Genomic DNA, 22,194 nt, shown 5'->3' on the forward strand with positions numbered 1-22,194 from the left:
AGCCCCATCATTGACACCTGTATATGGTGAAATACTGACAGTACAGTAGGATGTACATCAGGTATGGATGGAAGTGTGTACATAAAGTGGTGATCCACCTTTGCAGATGGATGTTTGCCGGGGACGGCTCACAGGTGTGTCACACGTCATCCTACCATTACATGTGTAAACAGTATGCTATGTTACTGTTACTTGATGGTGAAGACATAAAACCTACACAACGGTCGGGTGTTACTGACTGTAAGTCACATGACACCTGTAACACTTACATCCTCCCATCTGCATATAGCAGCACAATTGCTGGAGGTGGCATTGGTACACATAATGCGGCCAATACTGCTGCATGTCTGTCAGACGTATCATCATATAGCAGGTGTATCATTCACAGTATTGCCATGTGTGTTTGCTTGTGTGACCATATATGCCACATATGTTGTAGAGATCTGTACATACTGCAGTGTGGAAAGCATGACGTAGGCAGGGGTGGTGTGTGTATCACACACATGTCAGCTATCCATATGTGAATGACATTTTTGGACTCCACAGTGTGTGTGTGTCTGTGTGTGTGTGTGTGTGTGTGTGTGTGTGTATGTATGGCTGTCTGGTGCATGGAGTGAGGGTGTATGCTACCATACAGAACAGACAGGATCCCTAACCCCTCATGGTGATGCAGTCTACTACCCTGTTGATGCCATCAGTCTCAGCCTTACTGGCTACCTGTACATGTTCATTCTCTGTGTCACGGCATGTGGGTGCACAGTACTGTGTGGGTGATTACCACATAGGCAGGGGTCCTCACCTCAACACTATTGAGTATGCGTTATAGTGTTGTTGACCCTGTGAGTGTGGGCATGTTCCTTAATGTGACAGGGTATTACTGCTACACAGTGAGGCCTCATGCTATCAAGTGGCCTCTAACATTATCATCGGCCGGACCGCTGTGTACACCCCCTGCACCATATCAACAAACCTGTGATGTGACCTGGTATGGATGTCACGTCTCTAGCCACTGTAGCCTATTAAACAGCCTACATGCTTTTGGATCAGTATATGCGTGTACATCTGTGGTATGTTAGCCTTTCCAACAGTCAGGTTGAGGCTACGTATAGCATGCTGATATTGCCATACGTACCTGTGAGTACTCCACATTTACACATGGGAAACTGCAAACACTGCTACTTGTTGGCACATGCAAGTAGACCATAAGGAGAGAACTAGGGCATCATTACCAACATGCTGTTACTATTGTTACCAAGACACATACTGTGAACATATAACAATGCATGATAAACCTGTACTACATGGTATGTCTGGTGCATGTCAGCAGTACACAACTAATGTAATATACACTTCTCTCACTATTCTGTTCACCCTGTGCATCAGACCATTTGAGAATGTCCCTGCACCGATGGTGTGGATGACAGGGATGCGGCACAGGCTTCATCATATGCACAGGGTGATAATGTTTGCCAGGGGCATAGGCTGCACCAATGGATGACATCATGTGTGTGGGTAAGAGCCGGTGATCTGATTGGACATGTGTGGTCGTTATGCATGTAGGTGTTGCGGTGCCCTACAGATGTTTTTGCCATGTGCGTGTATGTGTGCACACAGTTCTGCCTTTTGTGAGGCCTACACAGGGGTATTATTGACAGCTCCAGATTGTACAGACCAGGATGTACAGCTCACTGTGTCCGGCCACAGCCACGTGACCTGTGCCTGCCAGGGGTTGCACGGGCACTACCAGGTGGAGGTACAGATTGGCTACTGTCCAACGACACATGTCCACTGTAACCGTGTCCCCACTGGGAACGTCCAGGGCCACGTCCATGTGGCCTGCTGTGTCCTGGTGTGGACAGCACAGCACCAGCTGCACTGCTACTGCTACCGGCACTATGAGAGCGGGCATGTGAGGTGGCACGCTCACTTTGACCTGCACTAGGTGGTGTAGCTGGCCTACATCCACGTGGCCTACGCCTCACTCCTACCAGATGTTCCAGCACAGACAGCTCATGCTCGCGGATTGCCATGCCACGGTCAAGGATTCCGACCGTGTCACCCAGTCGCCTGTCCAGAACATCAGCAATCTGCTGTTGAGCATTTGACAATGCCTGGATGTTGTCATTTAGAGTACGGATAGCAGCCCTCTGCAGCCTCTGCCCTTCTCTGTTCTGACGTTCAGCACGTGCCTGTGCCACCATTAGAGTCTGGAAAATGTGTCTGGTGACACCAGCTGCTGCGCTCTGTCCTGCAGGTGCATGTCTGCCAGAGATCCTCCTATGAGCAGCATTGACCACATGCCTGTGTGGCACATCTGCAGTCATTACACTGACACCATGGTGTTGAGACACACCTTCTGTAGCCACCACACATTCCTGTTCCACGCTAACAGACGCTGACTGTCCTTTCTCTATGGCCACTGGTGATGCGGTATGTGTTGGCAGCAGAACTGTGTGTGGGGAAGAGGGGGACATAGCTGGGATGACAACCACTGGCACAGATTCAGCCCCTGACAACCCTGCCTGTACCTCATGCATATGTTCATCACTGCTAGTATCTGTGGGGACACTAACATCAGATGGACCGCAGGAGGGTAACGCACCTACATCACCTGTGAATGCAAAGAAAGACTCTAAATTACAAAAGACACACACACACACACACACACACACACACACACACACACACACACACACACACACACACACACACACACACACACACACACACACACACACACACACACACACACACACACACACACACACACACACAGACACAACATGCATGTGATTTGACAGACGGCATGCAGCATGCATGTGATAAAGCAGACGGCATGCAGCTCAGACATTAATAGTGTTAGTTAGCATACCTCCCTGGGTTGCACACAACAGCAATCAGGTGTCATATCAGTAGCCATGCAGTTCACACAATCATGGTAGTAAGCATGCATCCCCGTGATACACCATGTGGACCAGAACAGGTTAACAGTACACATGGCTGAAGTGACCTTGACATGTAATCTGCTGATGTGTGCATTAACATGCATACATGTCTGACACAGTGGTGTCCTGACACATGTACAGCGTTGTAATGGGCATCAAATTGCAGTGTTGTCTGTATGCCCTACAGATAGAATGCATGTTTAGCAAATGTGCATGAGCATGGAAGGGTAGTGTGAGCCATCTACATTGCTATACAGTGTAAAGTACAGACACTGTGCCATTGCATGGCATCATGAGGCATCTATATTGCTATACAGTGCGTAATATGCACACATTGCATAGCCATAACTGCATGCATACCTATGACATAAATGTGGATTGTGACCCACGATGCTGAGGTGTATACACACCAAGCCATGCTGTGTCATGTGACAGGTCACTGGAAGACCTACAGATGACACCCCTGCACAACTACTACAGAGTCTTAGCTGCCTGGCAACCATGTCCACACATGGCAGACTTGTCAATTCACCAAGTCCCACATGACATTGATGTACCACACACACGAGGTGCACAGCTAATGGTGATGTCCTACAGCAGCAAGGGAAATGTACAGTATCTGTGGCCTGATGTGGTGTCAATGTCTGTGGAAGCTGTACAGGTGACTACTGTCATGCTATGACACAGTCGTGATGTTCAACATATCTTATATGGTAGACTTAAGTGACACCTCCACTAGCTGTGCACAGGCCTTTAGGCTGCCCAGTGTACCACATCAACTGTATAATCAGTCAACTAAGGCTATAACTGGACCATGTGTGGACAATGTGCAACAGGGTGTATACACATCACATCTACTGTGTGGCTCCATGTCTCTGGCCATGCCTCATGGCCATTTGTGAACATGTGTTGGCCAAATGTTTGTGATGGCTGTCTATCTCACATGTCTGTGTTGTCCCATATGACATACACCCATAGATGTCAGATATGTCAACCATCCGCAGGGCTATGCAGACAACGGGTTGTATGTTTGGCATGTGGGGTATGTGTTATGGGATAGTGTGACAAAATTGCAGCCAGAACACTACATGTCTGGGATGTGTAAGATGGCACATCACAATATTTGCACCCATTGCAGGGGCATATAACACAATGGTGACTCCAGTGGGCTGCCCATATCCCAGCTCACTGTGTGGTACTGTTTGCGTACCACACATGTGTTGTTCCAATGTATAGCACATATGCCTACATTGTACAGCACCTCCACCATTGTATGCACAGCTGTCCACACATGCAGCAATGACAGATACTGTGGTTTCATGTCGGTGTATCATTTTGTTTGTATATATTGCACATGGGTAGCCAGTGTGAATGATGGGAGATGCGACCTGTATATCGTGACTGGACCAAACATCAAGTGTACAAGTGTTAACTGGCCATATGGCGAATAGATCTATGTTTTAACATGCCTGATACTGAAGACAGTCTCACCTGCAATGGACTGATGTCTATGCGGCATGCCAGAGGTACCAGTATAGGGGTGACACAACAGTTTAAACATTATCTATGACTGTATGACAGCCACAGGGTGCACTGTGCATGTTAACACATTCGCCTGTACGATAACATATAGTATGCACATGTGTGCATACACAGGGTAGCATACTGTAGTTTGCAGCATGTGTGTAAACATATCTTGCATATGATGTTACATTACATAATGTACAGTGACACGCGCAACTAAATGGGGTATAATAGTCATATGTGCAGTACTGACTTACCAGGCAACTCCAGGCTCATTGGTTGGGAGACACCCACCTCCACGATGGCAGCTAGTGTTTGTGGATGCTGTTGTGAGGGTGTCCCCAGACTGGCCAGTAGCTCCGCAGTGGGTGTGAGTGGGGGCTGGGTTGGTGGCCCACCACCTGTTCCACCTGGTGATTGCAGTGGCACGCTGTTTTGCATGTCGTATCAAGTCCATGCAGTGTCTGCGCACCTGCTGGTAAGTGCGGTTATGGCCACCCACATCATTAACCCTCCTGCGAAGGTCCTGCCACAGGTCGTCATGCTGCCGGGCATGCTGTGGCACATGGCTGAACAACACCTCGTAGTTCTCATGGAGGTACGGGATGAGGACATCATCCTCCTGGCGGCTGTACGCTGGCAGGCATGAATGAGGCATTATCTGTAAGACATAATGATGGTGACAGGTCACAGTATCACAGAGATGTACAAAGATACTGCTGCACATACATTTGTATTAAATCTAGTACATCTGCACAGTTATCTTTGCAAATCATCATGACACTGACACGACTGACATGTTTGTGTCACACACATGTAACACCCGTTATGCATTGGATATCATCACCATATATGTGTGTCACCTCATTACATTGTTCATACTCCATGTGAATGCTGTCTTGATGTGGGCATGCCTGTTTGCCTGCACTGGTGTTCTTACCTATCAGCACATGCCGGGATGAGTCCACAGTAATGCTGTTGACCTTGATGCTGTGTATATGTCACATATCAACACATACACTGCCTTAATGGACTTGAACAGTGACAATGCACACATACGCATGGAAACCTTTACATGCATGTGTTTTGCCATATATATCTACACAGCGCTGAACAGCAGTTCAACATCCTGCCACGGATCGCCTGTGTTGCACATGTGATAGACATGGGACAATGGCTATCCGGACATCATTCACAGGGATGGTTATCAACTATAGCATGTATGGGCAAGGTTTCCAGCTGTATCTGACAGCCATTTTGCCACCGCGAGGTGCATCAGTGCTACATTACTGAGCCAGACAGTTGATAATACATCTACCATGCAGTCATCACACCATGTATGACAGAGATGACATGTGCAGCTTTGATGGACAGGGTTTCATGGTATGGCAGGAGTATGTCACATGTATGGCACAGGGATCTGTCCAGCATGTGGCAATTCTAGTAGTAGGATGGTGGCTGTCCATGACGTATGTCTTTCAGATCAGGATATGTACTTGTAGCATGTCCAACATCATAGTGTAGCACATGTCTTTATGCAAGGTAGCCAGCATGCTGTATAGTGGAGGTGAGGATTGTGAAGGCTGGTATCGCCCATCCACACATGGCCAGTACCCCTTAAAGGTGATATGTGATCCAATATTGGTCACCCGAGTGCTGAGTATGCCTGTCCAATGATCTCCATGCTCATGGATGGCACCCTGTCATGACATGGGTGCCTCGTATGACTACCTAATAGGCCTGGAGACGTCACCAACTCAGGGAGGTGAACTGCACAGCAACATCCCTTACACAGTGTCCATAATGTTGACCACAGCCTAGGTGGTAGTTAATGGGTACAGGGATATTCAACTAGTGGTGACAATGCTAATATCATCTGTCAGATTGTGCACATATGTCACACACCTCACCCACAAAGCTCATTATGTATGTTGTCCACAACACTGAGACAGCTATTGCTCATAGGTCATGGCCATTCACATGCTTACATACACAGATGCCTCACATTTGTCTGTGTGGTATGGGCTACAATGAGGGGGTAGTACTACACATTAACCCTGTTTTACTGTAGCTGCCACTGGTGCGATATGCACATGTCACTCTGACACCTTTTGTAGTGTTGATTCTGTCAACAGGCCACAGGTTGAACACTCCTGTGACATACGAAGGTACATGTAGTCAAACATCCGTACTGTCATCTACGTCTGTACTGCTAACATCTACGTTGATAAAAGTTCATGGACTTACAGACCATACTCAGCAGGGTAATAGTGTAGTGCCTCCAATTATGACTGTCGTCACCACTTGTGGGTTGATATTATCCAACACCCTATCTGTATTGCATTTTCATGCTCAGCACTTGTTCAGAACTTGTGAGCACTTCATGAGCTACTAATTAATATAGCACCCATTCCAAACCATTTCTCACAATTACACTGTCTGTCCTTACATTTCCAGCTTGCTTACAGTACAACAGCTGTTGTACACACATAACTCACATATCTTGTGAGACATGGTTGAATATACAGGCATTTCCAAATGTCGCGTACCAGTGCTATTGCCTGTCTCTATGATGAATATGGTGTGCATGTGGCAATAGAGCAATTGTCTCATATACACAGTCAATGCTCACCTCCCAACATATGACACTACAGCCTGTGGGAGATGCACATATGTAGCCATGCTGGGGGTAATGCTCTCACCAACCCAGACTGAACCTGACAGTCATGTGGGGATGTGTAACATTTACAACACACCCCACTCATCACATAGTCTCATATTCTCACAAAATCTCCACCACCACAGGCCACACACATAGTATGAGTACAACTTTTGCAGAACCTCTCCATACTCTGTGTAGGCACCAAAGGCAGCCCCCATCACCAAACACAACAACAATAACTTATAGCCCACAGACACATGTGTGCCCATCACATACAGCCAATAGGGTGTTATAACATACACAACACACCAGTCATAGGTGACTCTGTACACAGTCACACTGATGTCCCACTCAGCAGGCTACACAAGGTGATAGTCGCTTACATCTAGCTGTTGGGTAACTGGTTCTGCAACATAACCTATGCACCCATGCCACACCTCACCAGGTACAATTTGACTGTCACTCTCCATGTTAGTGTGACTGCCCTGAGATGCAACTTCACAGACTACATGTGCAGGGACATGCAATAGCTCACCGGTCTTGTAGCCCTAAAGGTATCGGCCAAGCCCTGGGGAGCATTATGCATTCATCCGGACTTGATACCACTGTAAAACGACTGACTGTTTCACTTCAACAGTTGCCTGTGCTTCTGCTGTCATTCCACAGGCATCCAGTATCTGTCTGCTTTGACTGACATGGTCAACAAAACACGATGCTTTGGCACAGATGACCTGCACCTGTCAGCCCTGGGAGTACAGATAACATGTAAGGCTCTTGTTGCTCCTATACTGCCTGTCTTGCACAGTTTCCAATAACATTCACCACCAGAACGGGAACAGGCAAGCAAAACATGGGGTCATGTGACTCGATGCTTGACATCTTCATCTCTGATGCACACAGGCAAATCACTCCTTATAATGGACCACTTCAATATCTCTGCAGTGACTGGGACCTGCATCTAGGCTCCGCAGAGCACACCTCCACTGACAGGTTATATGCAGACCACACCTTTCAGTCATGTATATGCAGACCACACCTTTCAGTCATGTAACCTTGACCGGAACACCCACAGCTGAGGTGTTCCAATATTCCACTATGTTGTACACACCTCCTGGCTAGTTACTTAGCACAATGCATCAGAGGTGATCCATGTGTAACTAACTATGGCCAGAACTGCTATACACATTGTAACATGCTACGGATTCAACAACATACCCCACGGTTACCAGCCTTCATTTCTTGGTGTACTGGACAGTAGGGTTCAGACAGGTACTACTGATGTGAGACTGACAGTACCCCACACTTAACTGGGATAGCCACTCATGTATCGACACATTAGGCCAATGCTGCCCAGGATTCATAACCTCCACTCGGCTGGATCAACCCATACACACCACCTCCAAGACCAACAATATCCTAGACGTGGACACTACCAACATGTGACTGGTGTTCCACACCTGGGGTTATCCCCTCGTTGGTGGTTTCTGAACATATGCTAATCACCCTTGTTATCCACATCCCGGCAGCACACCCTTCACGGCATACACAGTACAAGATTACTACAACACCTACTACAGACATCTTATGACAGCAGTAGTAAACGTCATGACACCCGTGCAGATGGACAATGCACATACAAACGCTGAAACATATCCCAGTGCACTTCATTAGCACTTACACAACTGCATGGATCATGCTATTCCAAACAGAGCCATGATGGTACCCACCAGATAACGGATGCCACTCTGGGGGTCCAGTTCCATGGACATAATGTACAACAAAAGGTGGAGGCTGTTGTAAAGTGGAGTACAATCCCATGGGTGGGGTAGCTCACTGGTCAGCAGCAGTAGGGCTACGGGATCCCTTATCACATACTCCAAACCTAGCTATGTAAACATTACTGCAACACATTCCAGGGTGTACCACAAGGCATTATGGAGATATGTCAATAGTCAATGGCAATACCCACATCTGCTCTGACATACAACAGTTACTCAGGAACATTACAGAACCGAGTGATGTTGGCAACATCCTGGCAGATGGGTTCAATGCTAACATTACACCCTCTCACTCCCTACAGGGCCACAATCCATTCAGGAACATTGCAGTGTCCCTGTGGTCACAACTACACAGTACTAACCTGCACTCTCTAAGGCCTGGAACACTGACTACATGTGACCGTCCAACATCCCAGGCTGTGATTTACACAAACCTCTGAATGACATGTCTCCCCACTTGGCCACCAGGTTCAGTAATAGCATTGTATCAGACATTGTGGCCCCTGAATGGCACACAGCAACAGTTATCACACTCCACACAGGTGGCGCCACAGTGAACCAGAGGGACTATTGCCCTATATGCCTGACTGGACTGTTCTGCAAGGCTATGGGGCACATCATCATGGAAGTCATTCACAGAGACATTGGTTGGCTCCAGTCCTTTGATGCCACCCAGGTTGGTCTTGTTAGGGCCAGAACATGGCTCCTACACCTGGTGGACTCCTTTGATACAGTTACCAGGGTAGTTGATGACGGTAAGGGGGTCCACACAGCCTACATTGTCTTCTCATTGGCTTTCAGCATGGTTCTCCATTCTGGTATTGACAGCATACACATCCACCTGCACATCGACCCCTATGTCTCAGGATGTTATGCAAAGTGGCTCACGGACAGGACCCACACAATGAGGGTAGCATACCATAGTACCTACTGTATTTCAGTTACACTTGGCGTCCCACAGTCCTCAGTCATAGGGCCCCTCATGTTCGGTATATGCTTCCCTGAGGTACAGGCTAGCACAGAGGGACTTTCCCTGACTAGCTTTCCAGACAACTGCATACAAAGCTCCATGATTGATTCAACAGCTGATACTGACTCCCTCCATAAGTGTGTCACTGTGACAGATACCTGATATCAATATCATGGTCTCAAGCTGAATGACACAAGGTGCATGAACATCCCCTTTGCATTACACCAATCACCCACTGACTACCACATAGGTGGTAGTCCCCTATATACATGTCACATTGTATGTGATCGTAGTACACACGTATGTAGCACCCACTCCTTTGATAACCATATTGCCAATGTGGCGTGGATATCCTTCTACGTGGCCACCCTTATCTGTACTGGGTTTGTAACTGGAACATAGGCACCCATTGTACCACTGAACTCCTGAAGTATAGACACATTCAAGCGTACAACACCCCATTTAGGGTGTACCTTACAGAACAGCTACGGCTTTACATACCACAACATTAACACGCCATGAGGATTATTGAGCTCCGAAGGTTGACGTATGCGGCAGAACTACGGACACCACGACTGTACACATTTGCATACTGCATACTCAGGAGTGACCTCTGCTGAACATACAGGGCCCATGTCCACAACAATATTCATGGATATACTCCACATAAGCGACATAAGCAAAAGCCACTGAGAGCAACATGCTCATGGATATGTGCACACATGCAACGATGAGTGGGATGTGCTTGAGGGTTACATTCCCAAACCAGACACTCACCATGCTTTGGAACATGATTCCTATGTACATCACGCAGGGACACTCAGTAGCACTGATCATGTGATACCTCACTTGGTGGATGGGAGACACACATGTACGCCAGGGATCACTGCAGTGGCTGTACTGTGCAGAGGTGCAGGTAACACATGGCTCTGCTGTTCACAGACAGGACACTACCCTAGAGAGGTGCCGCTGGTGTAAACACTGTAGTTGGGCTTACACATAGACTTGCCAGACAGCATAGTACCCCACTATGAACCTGTGAAGCTATTACATGTCCTTTGTGCATGGTTAATTGAGTAGCTCTTCCATTTTGATTAGCTATCATGCTGTTACAGTGTCCCGTGACTACAAGCCATATGTATCCTGTTATTGTATATTGTACATGCCAATAGACGATACCTTTGGTATGCATGATATGACTGTTATGCTGTGTAGAATATCTGACATATCTACCTACAATAATGTACATTACACATATTTTACATATTATCCCATAATGCAAAGCATACTTGCACAGTAGGACCACCTTAGGCATGTAATTGCCGTTATATGCCCATACACATGCCTACTGTGACAGAATATCAACATATACTATCCCCTGCTATAGCACGTACTTGTTGGATATGCCAAACCACTGATGGCGGGTGGTATGGAATTGTTCTGTTTAAAGCCCTCATGTAGCATCCCTTGTGGTGTCTGTGATGTTTACCTTGTGGCCCACTGCAGGACACACAATTTCTACAAGCGTTACTATGCTCAGCAAGACATCACTACATAATACCTTTTCCTACTTTATGCATTGCGGACACTTTTAATTAAATACAAAACAGGCTATACATACACTAACATACTGAGTGTTCGACATACCTTGTTAGCGTTCCGAACTTTCGTAACTATCTCTCTTTCACTGTTTAGACAGTTCTATGGTATGAGCATACGGTTTGAATGTCTGGCAAGTCATCCTTATATACATCGATACCTGTAACATGTGGTTTCCTGCTGCCAATTGGTGTTCCTGTGTAAATTATTACATGCACATCAGCTGTGCAGCTAGACCATTCGCCAATTACGCGGCAAAAGCGGAGTATAATTGAATTCTCCACTTGGGCATTGCCCATTTGCCCTACCTTCGGGGAGATGGCCTGTATGTGTTTTGCTGTGTGTAATTGCAACTCCTTTGTATAGAGACACGGATATTTTGGATTCATGTCCCCCGTGGATTGTGTGTGATGGTTAGAGTATGTGGTTCTACATGTGAGTGTACCTGTCATCACAACTGTCTGATAAGGGACTATTGCAAACAAAACCTGTAACATCACCATCTGTTCCATTATACAACGGCTACAATTTCACATGGCACCTTTAAAAATGTGTCTCTCACAAGGTATGTTAACTCTTCTGCAGATGTAATTGAATGAGTGGATGTTTGTGTTGTTATTACAGTCTGTATTGCTATAGTTTCGTGTGTGGGGGATGTAGGTGGGTGTACGTAGCATATACAGGTTTGTGGGGCTTGCATTTCTACATATTCCATATATGTGTGTGGGCTCCTTCCCGAATTAAAGACCTATCAGTTAGTAGACTTTTGTTACGGGCATATACATTGGGCCGTTGTTAATTGGTTTCTATAGAGTATGCAAGTGAGGTTGATACTTCCATACCTCCGGAAATACAGCAATATGTAAAGGAATGTTACTAAATGACAGCTGTCTCGTGTATTTCTGTCCCAGATATTTGCACTCATTGCAGTTGTGTTGGTAACTGAACCTGTTTGGCATGGGTTGCCACCTTTTCAAATAGCCATAGTGGGACATTTGTGGGACACACATCGGTGTTTACAGGCCGATACATACCCATAGTCAGTACACAGGATAGCACATACTTTTATCCTGAATACATACTTATTCTTGTAGGACTTTGGCTACTTATCATATTTCATGTATCATTAACGTTTCTTACATACAGACATAACTATTTAATGCAGCTATTACATAATATATGGGACATAATTATGTCCTACAACCTCGGACATTTGCCCTTTTTAATGTTTTATGTCAGGACACAACTGCCCAGGGAGGGGCTGTCCCTCCTAATGTGGGACAGGTGGTAACCGTATGCCTATGGCTAGCTATAGCCACACCTACCATAATGATCTACCTCTGAGTTAGCACTAACAGACACACGATGCAGACACACACACACACACACACACACACACACACACACACACACACACACACACACACACACACACACACATTACAGTCACATGGAAAAACGCACACGGCACCCTCAACACACACATACACAGGCTACGGCAATCACAAACACAGTTGAACACAGTACCTACGTGGACCGCAACACCAGCATTGGTAACTAAATGTCCCTTCATATGGTGATAATATTACTCGCAGTTCTAGTGTTTTGGTACTGTGTTCTTTTGGTCTTTCAGCCTCGTGGTTACGCGTGTCGGTATGTGACACATTCCATAGTTGGCAGTATCCTATTTATTTGTACCGCCATGGTTGTGTACATGTCGTTGACCTATCTATATATTTGCAGATATTGGTGAATCCATATATATCAACATATATCTCTCTATCACCCTTTCTATCTGTATTATATATATGTGTGTATATATATATATATATATATATATATATATATATATATATATATATATATATATATATATATATATATATATCTGACAGAGAGTGACAGGCAGAATACACCTTTCATTGTGTACTTGTCGGTATATACTGTTTCCTGGACTCCGCACATTTGTGCTTGAACCTGTCACATTACACACCTGCCGTAGGTACATCTTGGCTACCATAGTGTTAGGTGATTGTGTACATGATTGCGTGTTCTACTCCTGGCAGTGGTCGTTTCACCCTTCAGAGCAGGCACTATTAGTACAGGGGTGAATAATGCTGGTTTCACCTGTTCTGGACATCATTGACCGTGATCTGCACGATATTCAGAGAAGCTTAGCCCTGTTTCGTGCATATCTGTATAGTCATATTTAAACAACGCTTACCAGCACTGGGCAACGCATATTCCTGCTAACATTTGCTAAACATGATCTGCTGACCTGCATCCGACATGCATTATTCGTGCCTTCGGGATTACGTTACATCCCTTGCAGGACGTGGGACCAGGAACATGCACGACGGTCACTGCATTTACCACTTGGGCATCTGAGATTTGTACACGTGTTATGGCATTTTGTATGTGGACTATACTACGGCTGTTACTCCATACTGCAATCACATGGGTAACTCAGTTAGTTTACATATTAATGAGTCCTATTAATGGTATGTCCATGTGATATGTAATGGATGTGCTCCAGCATTGGGTATGTATATCACAGTGAGCCACACACTGTAATGTGCTACACCTTCAAACGACCGTAGGTGGAGCATGCTGGGGTGACAGATACCTGTCATGGGTACACCCCATGCCTTGACATGACATCCATGAATACATTATGTGGAGCCCCTCATTAACGCACCAGGGAATCCATGCAGAGTGTGTGGGGAACAGTGATTACACACATGGGATCCCGCAATTGCCTCTGCTCCACTGAGCGACAGGTAGTTACTCGATGTTGTGGCGACAGCAGACACTGTTTGCCTCGATTGGTGTATGGCCTCTGACAATCGGGCATATACCTACCGATGTACCCGGGAACCAATACACACAGTACCAACATATGCTGATAGGTGCGTGTACTGTTCAGGTGTTGACATTCCTTGTTCCAATAGCTGTTGTGTGTACAATGGTTGAGGGCTGCCTATGTAGGATTCACACAGTAGCCCACCTATACATTACAATTTACAGGTGGTCGTGTGTGTGTGCCATCCATTTTACTGTGTGTGCAGGTGGAGAGGTGTGTCAGTCTGTAGGGGCCTACACTGTCAGAGTATGTGCTATACATTCCCTCTTTGCCAAGGCATAGGCATATTGGGCATGCCTCCGTCTGCCTACTGGGGCTGGCACAGGGTGTTCGTGGTCTGAATCCCTCTGTGCCTGTGATGGCCTTGGCAATTGCGGTGGGCTATGAGGGACTTCACCATTTTGTCCCTGCTGCAGCTTTTTCCGTAGGATCATATTATGTAGCATGGCACATACTATGAAGATGTGGACACACGTGCCTGGAGAGTACTGCAAGGCTCCACCAGATATGTCCAAGCAACGGAACCGTGATTTCAGCATCCCTAACACACGTTCTGTGATGATTCTGGTTTGTGCATGTGCCTCATTATGGCGTTCTTGCATGGGTGTGTGTGAATTTCTGATGGGAGTCATCATCCATGGCTCCAGTGCATAGCCAGCATCCCCCACAAGGTGGCCATGTGGGATGCCCCCCCTGACAAATACCTGATACAGCTGTGAGGCATGCCAGATATGGGAGTCATGGTAGCTTCCAGGGCTGCCAGCACACACATCCATGATAATGCCCTGGCATTGCACATGACCTGGCAGTTGATGGAGTGGAATCCCTTGCGGTTTATGCAGCGCCTACCATGCACACCGGGTGGTGACTTGATATGTATGTGCGTGCTGCCTATCACACCCAGTACCTCTGGGTAGTGTGCCACATGGTGGAAGTGACGCATATTGCTGGCCAACTCCTCCTGAGTTCGGGGGAAGTATATATGCTCATTGGCATTTGGTAACATGGCATCCAGGAACTGGTGTAGTACCCTGGATGCTGATGCCTGTGATATCCCCATTATATCACCAGTTGGCCTTTGAAAGGTACCTGTGGCTAGTATTCACAAGCTTACACATACCTTCGTGTCCACTGGGATGGGTTCCCCTCTGTTGTTTCTGGATCTCAGGCATGGCTGGCACAGCTCAACTATTTGCTGTAAGATGTCCCTGTCCACCCTGTAACACTCTACTATCTCCAGATCATGCAGCCCCTGGTAGGTTACCTTGGTCTGAACACTCTTCTCCTCCTCCGGGGCCTGCGGTGGTTGTCAGCATCATCCTCCACAATACCGTCAGTCTCTAACACATGGTGATGAATCACAGCTATGGCAGCTCCCAACATGTACATTTTAAAAGTTCCCCGTATGTTTACACCTATGGTGCAGTGTTTGGGAATACACAGATGTGTGTGGAGTGCTTTCACACTTTATACTATTGTGCTGTGAACACCGATGATGTCATATGTATGATCGTAGCTACAGGGTATCTTATGTGTTTTACGACAGGAACTACTATTGTGGTGCCTTTGGTGTTGAATTACATTTGGCTGCCGTGGATTACCTCTTGCCCTTCCCTTTGCATTTCTTCATGTTTCACCTACCATTTTCTGGCATGCATCCAGCAGCCTGCTTTAATTTGTACTTTCCTAGACCTGGCTTTTCTTGCGTAATGTGTTCTATTGCCGGTCTACTGCAGGTTTGCTTTGCTCTGCTATGACAGTTCTCCTTTCTTTGCAATCCGACACCTCCCCTATCCTGTTTTGCAGGTTTCTGCGAGCAGACTGTCAGCTGCCGTCGATTGCCCGCTGTGAGTTAATAGGTGTTAATTGCTCAGTTGTACTTCAATTGCCATACTGCGGCACTTCCTTATTTTCTTCCCCTGACCTTCCTGTTTGTGCTATGGTGCGTGGCACGTGCCTCCGCTTACCGGGTTTCGGGCACGTTTTCATCCCCGTACACATGCGCTTTCGGGCACCATATGTGCTCTCAGCTAAACAATGCTATACCTACCTCCCCACCCCTGTCCTGCGGCTTTGCTTAGCAATGGCCAGGCCAGATTTACATTGCTCCAATGTGCTTACAGCTACCGTGACACACCCCACTGCTGATGTCATGTATACCTCTGAGCCACTCCTCGGTGTTGTAGTGCTGCGCCATATGGTACATCCTTAATCCAGCGGGATGTTTGCGATTCACTATTACCTGCCTCATTTGCATGGCATTGACTACTAATTCATAGTTACCGCGCCGAACACTGTCACAGACCCTTAGCAACCCTTGCAGCTTGGTTGTGGAATACCATGCATACCATTGAGTATTATGGTGAAATCCTGATTTGTATTACATTGCGATTTTATGACATTTGCATATATTTTCTTTGTGTTCCCATTTGCGCACACATGCCCTGCGGTTGTACTTTGCGTTACTGTGGACATGACATTAAACGTTGTTTTTTAGGTGTTCTGCATCTTTTCTTATGCCATTGGCTGTATATTTAGTCACTGGCATATGTTAACTTTGTAATACACGAGTCTGGTCCACTTTCATAGCTCCAATGTTCTGTTTGGAAAAATATAAACCGTGTTTTTTGGTTTACATTTCTGTGGGTTACGCTACGCCTGCACCACTTCATGTATTGCTATGTACCTTCATTTGCATGGTGCAGCACTGCGCATGGGGTGATTAGCATACCTAAGCCGAGGGCTGTGCAGATCTGGCGTACGCCGGTAGTGCATATGGAATTGGATCGTACCTGAATCGCCCGGCGGCCATATTTGGCATTATACTGCCTATGCTATGCCTGCGCCTGGCGCAAGCTTCATGAATCCCGGGGATTGTGTACACTTTGTGTACACTTAGTGTAGGCTTTATTGAATCTGGCCAATGTTCTTTTTCCCTTTTGTGTAAATTTTATGCAATTTGGATTTTGTTTCAAGCATTTTCATAATTATTTCAAATATTTTTATCAATATGTCGCAGTTTTGGACATTTCATTTAATAAGAAAGTCATTGTGAGCATTCTGAGTGCTTCATTTTATATTTGTAGCAAAATAAATCATTTAAGCAAGTTTTAGTACCTGGAATTTGTTTTTGGCCTGCTTTGCAAGTTGTTTGAGCAGTAAGGATGACCCACTCCTGTGTATTCCTCCAACTTTAACCGGTTACCTCATGGCTGTAACTTTGGATCCCATTCTGACACCATTTCACACTTCTTATTGCATTAAGAAGGCATTGAGGCTTGGGTGTTTGTTTAAATAGTTTATTGTATACAAATACATCAGGATGGATGACAGGAACATTAAACTTAAATGAACTATTTAACTAACCAACTGACTGACAACATACTTGCACGCTCACACTCTGGCTGCTTACTGAAAATGGCACTCTTGCTTGCACATGCTCAGAGTACGTATATGCAATTCTGATTCAGTGGAGCTTCTTTAAGATATATCACACACACTGATCTAAACACAACACAGTTTTTTCCCAGAGTTCCTTGGACACCTGTGTGGTAGAGTATGTTAGTAAAGAGGTAGCAAAGGGTTATATGTGTGTGTGTGTGTGTGTGTGTGTGTGTGTGTGTGTGTGTGTGTGTGTGTGTGTGTGTGTGTGTGTGTGTGTAGGAGGGTGTTATGTCACTTGGGGATTAACTTACTTACTGTTGACCTCTCTCCATCAGAGACATGGGGGCCAGACCACAGAAGAATTTGCAATTTTCCATCCAATGATCAATATTTCTTTTGATTTCTTTTGAATAGGGTTAGGGATGAACTCTGATTCACATAGATGGGGAGCGTATTCCATAGTATGGGGATCCTTTGAGGCACACATCAGTCAATCTAGCAGGTAATATTTATGTTGCAGGCAAAGTTCGTGTCCTTAAATCTACTGTTTCTTATGTTATTTGTCTGCAGATGTGCAAGAGATCCATCAGAGCTGGATCTGAAGATGCGTTTTATGCTAAGCACAGATTGCCTCTGAGTAACCTGTATGAGACTGACTACAGAGATTAAACCTTAAGGCAATTTTTGTTGGACAGGGTAGTCATACCATGGATTTTCTAGGTAAATAACCTTTGAGGTCATTCCAACTGTCCTAAGTTCCTAATTAGGTGCATGACAAAGGGGGCATTGTACTCAATGATGGGTTGATAAGGGTTGAGTAGAGTGGCACTATTACTTCCTTGGACTTGGATGCCATACCCTTGCTTAAGATTTGGGTGACATAGAATTGTTTTCTTACTATCTTGGCTACATTTATTTATTTATCATTTGTTAACCGGGAAAGTCCAACTTGGAACGAAGCCAATTTTCAGCGGAGTCCCGGGGAAAAATGCTCCAAATGCATGGCTTTGTAACATGTTGGTTGAATTCCAGATTATTGTCTACATATGTTCACAGATCTCTAACTACTGTGTCACCTATAGAGGATGTTTTATCAAAGAAGTAATTTGCTTGAGAAGATGATTTTCCAAAGGGCACTATAATGCATTTCTTTGCATTGAGTTTTATCAGCGGCTTTTGCACCAGTTATTTGTTTGAGTTAGATCCTCTTGTGGGATGTTGGTGTCTTAGGGGAATCCATGATAGCTCCCAATATACAGTCATCTGGAAACTTAGTGAGCCAGAGGCCTTTGACATTAATCTTGGTTTCCAAGAAGTATATGCCAAACTGGAATTGGCCCAACATGGAACCCTGGCGTACTCTGCTGGTGACCTGTCTCTTGGTGGAGGTGGTCTTACCAGTCCTGACTTCTTGGGTCCTATCTTTGAGCTAGCTGGCAATCCAGCAAGTTATATAGAGGTCTATGCCTAGTTTTGACAGTTTGTCAACAAGATCTAAGTGGTATTTTGTATTGACCACCTTAGATAGGTCAAGATATGCAGTATGCATCATTTGTCCCTTGTCCATAACCATGGTGACCCTCTCAAAGAAGTTTATCAGGTTAACTTGGCAAGGCCTTTCCTTAACAAAGCCAAACTCAGTGTTTGCAGATTGACAATGTCCTTGTTGATATTTCCATTATAATTAATTCCATGGCTTTGCATATTAGACTTGTCTGACTGATGGGTCTTTATTTCCCCTGGTCAATTGATGGTCCACCCTTATGAAGAGGGATGATTGCTTTGGCCCTCCATTCACCTAGCATGTAACTTGTTTTGAGGCTGTAACTGAAGAGCGTCTCAAGTGGTCCTACTAAGTCATGTTTTACACCATTTAGGAGGCAGCCAGGGATATTGCCGAGCCCACTGAAGAGAGTTTTTGCCTTTAGTGAGCACCTCTAGGACCTGCACCCTGTTGACAGTTGGTGGGATATACTAGAAGGAATTTCACAGAGGGATACTGGGGGGAGTAGGGGGTGAAGTAAGAGATACATTTATCAGCCGATAGATTTGCTATGTCACCCTGGTCAGTGAATGTTGTGCCATTATCACCAGCTATGCATATTCCTCAATATTACCTTTAAGGTTTCAGATGTAGTTGAATGTGATTGTCCTTAGCCTGAATCAGAGAGCTCTTTTCTCTGAGAGTTGTTATTTCTGATTTTGGACATAAGTTTTTTTTTTTTTTCTTTTGTTATATAACCTGTTAAGATAAGGATTCCACCAGTGTGGTTTGTTTCTGGTGTTAGACCTGGGCATACTTCTGGTGGGTATGTCAGCCTCAATGCGGCCATTTGCAAGTTTGCAGAGAGGTTCTGTAAATAATTCTGCATATGTGGCTATGTTCTTGGGGTCAAGGCGAGCCATGAATTTTGACAAACTGTTACTTAATAGGATGCAGTTTGCTTTAGAATAGTTCCTGACTGTTACAGGTTTACTTGGGTTTTCCAGGCTGATTTTTACTTTGAGGCTGAAAGCTTTGTTGTCCAACTTCATCAAGGAGAATGTAACATGGGGGGGGGGTGCAATGCTATCCCTTGTTGGTGAAAACTGGGTCCAATATGTTTGTGCCCCTGGTTGTAGAGTGCACTATCTGGTCCAGGGTGTTTGTGTTGATAAAGTCAAGGAAACATTGTGAATGTGAGTTAGAAGAAGTGTACATTTCCCAGTCTATAGATGGGTAGTTAAAGAATCCTAGGAACAGAGTATTTGGTTGGATGCTGAACACCTAAGCTAGGTCTAGGTAAAAGTTGTGAGCTTTGTGGGTTTTAGAGGGCCACCTGCAGCGGCCAGAATATGGTAGCAAACCTTCTGTATATGTTGTAGACAGAGTATATAGTGCCACCATGCTTCTGTATTTAAATTTATAAAGTGCAGTAGAAGCTTTTTAGGTTGTTTTATTCACTAGAAGGTAGACATTATTTGAATTGCATTGGTATAACCTGAATATTTCAACAGATGTAATCAAGAATATCAAGGCATTAAGAACTATATGGCACCTAGCTTTCAATTGCAGGCAGAATGTGTCAATAGCTTTTTAAGGATTTCAAGTGATGTATCCTGACATATTAATTCAATGTCATGACTTATAAAGCTGTGAATGACTTTCTGAAATATGTAAACCAATATTTGTAAATCTACTAAAATAACTAGCCAAAAATGAAGTACTAAATTCTAACATTTCACAATCCAGGACTAGTAGCATTGCATTCATATATAGAAGTACTATTACTGTACCTTTGCTTATATTTTCAGATTGTCTTGTTGTCAGTCAAAGAAATATCCATCCACTCTTCTCTTGGTATTTTTGTGCATTGACTCTTATTTTTGGAAAAAAAAGACTTTTGTTTTGAAAAATTACTTACAGTTGATGGCATGTTTGTTATACTAGATTGCTTATTTAAAATCAAAATTATTGTCAATATTTTCATGTCCAATTCAAAGACTTGTGACAGTGTTATTTATGACAGTCTGTGAATGCAGCCCTTCACTATTAAATCATGTAATTTTTGTATCCTGATCTAAATTGTGGTTTAATCAGCTGCATTTAATATAGTGCATCCTTTTTGCATATGTTTAAGCATTTTAGATTTCTGAATTAAAAACGTCAATGGACATGTTTATTTTGTTTAACACAATTTACTGTTAATGATGCATTTTTATTCATGAAAAAAGACATTCAAATTATTTTTATTAATGATGTGTGGGTGAAGTAGTGTGCCATCAGTGAATGTTCCTGATTGATCTTGAAGACCACATGTTTACATTTTCAAATACTTTAATTAATTTGTTTAGTGAGGAATATGTTGTGGTTTATGCTTGGACTTCTTCAGCTAGCCAAAGAAGGAGATTGCTGAAGCAGGTATTTGAGTAGGTTAGATGTTTTTATTTAAGTATTTTTTGCATAAAATATAACTATATTTGCTTTCAATCTGAATCCTCATTCACTGGCTATCGTTTTGGTACAAGAACACATATATCTTATTACTGTTTTGATGCATAATGTATTATCCGTAAAGAGAGTCAAAAAGCATATATGACAGTGTCATTATGGAATATATAAAGGGATGGCGGAATTAAATATCTCATCCTGGAACATTTGTGGTACACAGATGATTTCTAAGAATAAAATGTTCTGGCAAGTCTTCCATAATATGAAGACCAAAGACCAACATATGTCTCATTCAAGAAATGGATATAAAAATAAGTATATGTATGTCTCACTAAAGCAACCCATATAAAAAGATAACCTTACATTTATAAATCAGGAAACTCAGCAAATAGCTATATAATGTTTATTTTGGTTAAGAACTTCCCTTTAAATTGCTCACGTCAGAAGTGATACTCAGTGAAGTTTCATTGAATGTAGTTTGAGTCCATTGTTTTTTCCTCATCCTTTAGTCATAATATCAGACAATGCAATTTGTTAA

This window comes from Protopterus annectens, chromosome 6.part0, assembly GCF_019279795.1.
Source record: "Protopterus annectens isolate FY-2018-M chromosome 6.part0, PAN1.0, whole genome shotgun sequence".
NCBI lineage: Eukaryota > Metazoa > Chordata > Ceratodontiformes > Protopteridae > Protopterus > Protopterus annectens.